We start from the raw sequence: 6,360 nt of genomic DNA on the forward strand, positions 1-6,360 counted from the left end.
GAGAGTTAATGAGTAGTGATTGACAATTGGAAAAATAGCACAGATAGAACGTTTTTAAATAAACAGAAAATAACAAAAAAGTTAAGGGCGGCGGGGTGGGGGTGGGGCAGAAAAATAGGGTTTTGTTGCCAGAAGACAACAGCATGGAGGATGGTTGAGATGGGAGGACTTGTAGCAGAGGATGATACAACTGAGGGAAGAAACGGGGTGTCCTAGGCTTTCCCCTTCCATGGCCCGAATCAAACACGTATGGGGGCACGAGCGGTAGAACACAGAAGGTACAAGGAAGAAGCCAATGTTCTCTAGGCTCCCATGGGGAGGAAGCATTCTTCTCATACATGCTGACACATTAGACAAAGCCCTTGCTGCCCTCACCTTAGTTGTATCTTTGTCTCTTAAATTCTCTGGTGACTTTAGCTTAAGAAATGCAAGAAGTCTTCCCTCCATTAATTATCTCAAATTTATCCTGTAGATATCTTATTTGTATATAGTTGTTTATGTGTTGTCTCCCCCTTTGGACTGTGTGCTCCTTGAGGACAGGGACTTTCCTCTGCCTTTATTTTTTGTATCCTTAGCACTTAGCACAGTGCCTGGAACGTAATAAGCACTTAATAAATGTTTATTGACTAAAAAAAAAAAAGAAATCCAAGAAGATATAATGAATTTGCAATTCTCTTTTATAATATACTTACACTTTCAGACCTGAAATACAACTACATTTTAATAAGTATATCTGCTCAATTATAATAATTTTAAGACATAAAAGGAAAAAACAAAGACAAAAAGAATGTGCAGTCTATTATTTACAAAGTCATTGGCACATTCTTCTGAGGTTTTTGTATCAGGCTACCTAGAAAAGCATTGCATCCAGCTTTTCATAAATAACAGAGGAGGGTTCCCTGTCTCCCCCCAAAAGCTACCTTACCAAATAAACATGAGTGTGATATATAAAAGAACCTACCCACTCTGAAAATTATATTTCAGCTTGAGTGAGTTGCTCAAAGCTTTGATGCATTTTTGAAACTTTTGAATTTGCAAAATTGGGCAGGAGGTTTGTAGGTTTTGCAAATACAGACTCACTTGAGGGATTTTTGGCACTTCCTTTGCAGGCTGGAAACACCTTAGACAGGCTTCATCATAGAATTTTGAACTAAATCCAATTCTGGCATTAAAAAGTAAATGAGAAGATTCCAAGAACTTCTAAAAAAAACTTAATTTGTTATAGCATTCATCCAGCCTCACTTTCATTCATCCTTTATACTGAAGTAGGTAACCTATGTTTTAATTTCTTAATCTTTTTTTTTTATGGGGGAGGGCAAGATAATTGGGGTTACATGAACTTGCCCAAGGTCACAAAGTTAGTAGGTGTGTCACGTGTCTAAGGCCGGATTTGAACTCAGGTTCCCCTGACTCCAGGGCCGGTGCTCTATTCACTGCACCACCTAGCTGCACCCGTATGTTTTCATTTCTTACCATATTAATTTACTTCATCTCATTACATACTAATAATACTACCCAAAGGCCACTATGAATCATAGAAAATATTTACTTAATGGATGTTCATAGGATGAAATCTTCTGGACAGCTAGCTATGGTTTCTACATAAGGTTAACCTTAATCCTTTAAATACTAGCAGTGTAAAGTTTCAACCAAAATCTTGCTAAAATATAATACATGCTTCCCTGCCTTCTTACACATGATTTATCCTTTTAAAAAATAACTCAGTGCCTTTGTGACTGACTGATAGTACAGCATAGAATCAGGAGAACTTTTTTTCTTTGGGGCCTAGAATTGGTTTAGAAGGTCTTGGCTCAGAAGTCCAAATTCTGGTCTGCACTCTGCTACCATGTTACTTGGTGAACAGGAAGAGGAGTAGATGACCTATATGGTCCTTTTCATCTATAATTGTCTCTGACACCGAATCAACTTATAAACATCTATTATCTTGCTGGAGGTAGATATAGATATAGATGTGAGACAGATGTGGGACCTGCATTTGAAGTGACAGCTTTTCACTCTATCACCAAACAGAAATTCCTCCTCCTTCATGCACACATCCCTGAACTATACTGGTCAGGGTTGTAGTCATACTTTTAGGGCCTACGGAAGTACAGTGTATGTATTTTCCTTACAAACTCACACAGAAGAAATTCTCTCCCCTCTCTGTCTTCAAAGACAACAGGAAAAAAAAATGACCTAGAGATGAATGCCATTTAATCCTGTCTCCATTTCTGGCTCTCCTCTTCTGCACTCTCCAAGTATCCGCTAGCCACCCTTCTCTATTCTTGAAGAACACTCCTTCAGATCATCTGTTACCAAGCTATCTAACCCCTCTTCTTTCTGCTTTTCTTCTTCCCTGTCTTGTGCCTCCTGTCACTCTCAGTACAGATGACTATCAATAAGAAAACCAGAGTGTTCCTTTCCTTTTCTTCAGCAAACCAACCAGTTACACAGCTTGCTCAGCGTAATCTTCAGGTATTCAGTGACGGTGTTCATTACTGAGTTCTCAGGGAAGATCTTTTTTTTTCTTTTTCTTTCTTTCTTTCTCTTTTCTTGGCACCAAAAAAAGGTTTGTGAGAGATTTGTTCTACTTTCTCCCAGTTTGAGAGCTCTTAGGAAAGTGTGAAGATTCTGGAAACTTAATTCTGTAAGACAAGAACAGTTTGACATTGTTAACTTAGATGGTAGATTATATCAAGTAGTATAGAAGAAGGCTGCCATATTACTTTTCTCTTATGCATGAATTATTGGGAATTACAGGGGTTAGAACACTAATGGCATGTTGTCACCAGAGCCACATTTCCCTATACTCCCTATAGATCTATAGTTGCTAGTTTTAAAGTTTTTGCTAATGTCTTATTCAATACATTTTGTATCAATAGTCCTTAGAGTTATTGGTATCTACTTTTCTTTCCTGCTTTATGTCTTCCCAGTTTAGGAATCCAGACCATATTTGTTTTATAAAAGGAACCTTTTAGAATGCCTTCTTTTTCTAGTTTTGCATACAATTTATGTGTTAATTTGCTGATAAACATTTACCTTTAAGTCTATCTGGGTTTGTTGTTTTTTAAAAATTCCTTTGCTCATTCATGACTTGTTTAATTTACTTTTCTGGGATCAGGTTTTTTAAACTCTGTCTTGTTCTGTTAATCTGTATAGTTTATATTTCTGTAAGTTTTCATCTTTTAAAAAAGTGGTTAGTTTTGTTGGCATATCAGTAGACAAAAGAGTTTTAAAAACAATCTCCCTTCATTTGTTGTGATTTCTCTATTAATTGTTGATTATTGTAATTATTTTTATTAGTTTTTTCAAAATATTAACTCCTGGTTTTATTTTATAATTCAAATCTTTTTCAGTTTTGTTTGCACTTGGATTTTCAGCTTTTCTGTTTTGTGTTTATTTAGGATTTTAAAATTTAGTTTCTTTTAAAGTTACATGCTCAATTCAGTAATTTATTATTTCTTTTGTTGAATGACATGTTTAGAGATGCTAGCTTTACCTAAACACTACATTGGCTCCATCCTGTAGGTTTTGGGATGTTGACTCATTTCCATTTAAAAACAATGGAAAATATCCATTGTTTTTATGATGTTCTTTGACCTACACATTCTTCAGGCTTATATTTAAGTACCTATTTAAGAATTATTCCTTTCTTCAATTATACCTTTTGTTTTTTATAACTTATTAATAAAGGATGTGTTTTATAGCTCTGCTTTTCTGTGTTTGAGTTATATATTTATGATTTACTATATTGGTCAGTTTATTTAAAGGTACCAGAAAAAGCTGAAAAATATCTGTGTTCTTTATATTTTTCATTCAGTAGTCACCAGAGATCTGTCATACCTGACTTTTATTAAATTCTACTTAGACTTTGGAATTCTTTTTTGTTCATCCTTTAGATAAATTTAGCCCCTTTGGTGCAAAAATAGTTACCTTTTTAGTTTTTTTTTGGTCAGTGTTTGCTTTTTAAAGTTTGTACCAAGATCTGGCTTTCTTAATAGGAATGCTTAAAAATCATCTATTATATTGAATTTCAATTTTTTCCCTTGTAGAATTATATTCCAGTTTGAAGGTCAGTTATTTTTGGTCATAAAACTTTTTCTTTTTGCTGTTTGATATATTGTATTTCAAGATTTCCTTTTTTAATAGTAGTTGTTGCTAGGTTTTATCTGATATTGACTATGATTCCTTAATATTGGATCTTATTCTTTTTAGCTAATTGTAGTATTTTTACTTTGACCTTAAGACTCTAGATTTTAGCTACAACATTTCTAGGTATGTTCTGTTTGGAGTTTATTTTAGGAGATGGGGAATGGATTCTTTGTATTTTCATTTTATCCACAGCTGTAGTAATTTTGACTAATTTTCTATTGTGATTTATTGAACTATGGTATCCAGGTATTTTCTTGGGTTATCTCTTTGAGGGAGTTCAATGATTCTTCTTTTTCCTCATCTTGTCTTCCAGGTCAGTTGCTTTTAGTAGTAGAAATATCACTTCTTTTAATTTTCAACTTTCAGGATTTTTTTCTAATATTTTCATAGTATCATAAGTTTAGAGCTGGGGACCTTAGGAGATATTTAATCCAACTACCTCATTTTATAGATAAGGAAACTGAGACCTAAGAGGTTAAGTGACTTGCTGAGGTCACACAGGTAGTTAGTGGCAAAGTTGGGATTTGAACCCCTGTTTGATGAATCTATTTCTTTCACTCCTTCAATTACTTCACAATGCAACTATTTCTCTATGTCTCCTTGAATAATTGTGTTCTCTTTGCTATATTCTGTATTTAGGATATTAACCATTTGGTAAGGTTGTCTACTTTTTGTTCTAAGCTGTGTTTTCTTTGTTCTCAAGTTTTCTAAATTTACTTTTGTTTAAGGTCTTACTACATTTCTTCCATCTACTTTAGGAGTCTTTGTGGACAACACATTCCTTTAATTTTTTTGAGGCTCTACTTATAATTTTTAAGAGTCTTTTCTTCCTTTAGGATTTTATCTTGAGATTCTTTGAATTGATATATCTTTAATGCAATAGTAATTACCTTCTCTTTGCTTATAATTCTTTGAATAGGACTTTGGTACCATGGTTGAGATCTGATCCTTAATGGAGTTTTGGATGTGGTAGCTAGGCCCAGGTTCTGTCTCCTATTGTAGTCCCAGAGTAGGTCAGTGTTTTTCCTGGGCTAGGTTCTGCCCACTACAATGGGCCAGAAACCACTGCATTGTCTTAGTTTTGGGCAAGTGACCATTCTGGTAGCTTCCTAATTAGTATCTCCTTTAAATCTCTGCCTTCTATGCTAGAGATGTCAAACTTGCTGCTAACTAGCTGCATTATATCCAGCAGCACTCCTGAGTGTCACCCAAACTATATTAAAATATAATTGGAAAATATTTAACAAAAATAAATAAAATGCAACATATATAATGTTAATATACAGTTTTTTAAAAAATCGATGCAGTCACTCCTATTTGTATTTGAATTTGACACTATTGTTCTAAGCTATGGTGTCGCCAAGCAACTTCTAGGTTCCAATTGCTAGCATAGCAAACTCCATTTAATCAGTGACAAATTAAGGCAAAACATTCACAGAAAAGAGAAAATCAAAATACAGCATTCATCAAGTGTAATTCAGTAATTTCCAAGTATTACTCCACCCCTAGGCAGTACATTCATTTAGTCAATCACAAAGTCTCTCTTCTCAAATGGAGATTAGTTTCCAATCATAAACAAAGTATATTCATTTGGTCAGTCACAGAGCACAAAAAGTCAAAAGTTTCCCACCCCTGGATCACAACTGAATTACAATTATCATCAGTTAATGCCAAGCACCTTCTCAAAAGGGGCAGTGGAGAGCACAAAGGCCATCTACCCTGAGTTACAACAAGGTTAATATATCATCAAAGCATTCAATACCCAAGGAGAGGTCTTTTCTTCATCTGGACAAGAGGCAAGTTCTCAGCAATCTCTGTTCCTGGGGGGACATAGCTTAACAAAGTATAGTTGTTATACATTGCCAGTGTCCTCATCAATTCACTCTCTGCCTGCAGAACAGTCCCAGGACCCCAGAAAACATCAGCAAGGCCCTTTTCCAGGATTTCTGTAAACATACAAGATAATCCTTCTTCAGGGCTTCTGAACCAACAGCAAGCTTCCAGGACCTCTGCAACAACACACTGTCCTCTTTCACTAGCAGAGAAAGCTGGAAAAACAGACAAATAAAATACTGGCATCACAGCCATGCCTCCTCAGTTCTCATCAGCTCTAGATGGCAGCTCTCAAAAGTCCTGGATAGCTCCAACTGGCCCTCAGCAATTCTCTCTCTCTCTCTCTCTCTCTCTCTCTCTCTCTCTCTCTCTCTC

The 6,360-nt window shown here is 35.4% G+C and overlaps 1 protein-coding gene across 6 annotated transcripts in view; it reads left to right on the plus strand.

Moving 5' to 3' along the window:
* APBA2 (amyloid beta precursor protein binding family A member 2) overlaps positions 1-6,360 on the plus strand; it is a 388,985-nt gene that overhangs the window by 132,546 nt on the left and 250,079 nt on the right. For 4 of the 6 annotated variants that reach the window (XM_069098427.1, XM_069098426.1, XM_069098430.1 and 1 more), the window contains exon 1: positions 2,428-2,569. The exons of the other annotated variants lie outside the window; for them this stretch is intronic. The gene's annotated coding sequence lies outside the window, so the exon portion shown is untranslated. Of the gene's footprint in view, positions 1-2,427; positions 2,570-6,360 lie in introns of those variants that run through there. 6 annotated transcript variants of the gene reach the window in all.

This window comes from Petaurus breviceps, unplaced genomic scaffold (assembly GCF_028583685.1).
Source record: "Petaurus breviceps papuanus isolate PSGF00001 unplaced genomic scaffold, PetGlider_PUasm1.0 37, whole genome shotgun sequence".
In the NCBI taxonomy this organism is placed as follows: Eukaryota; Metazoa; Chordata; class Mammalia; order Diprotodontia; family Petauridae; genus Petaurus; species Petaurus breviceps.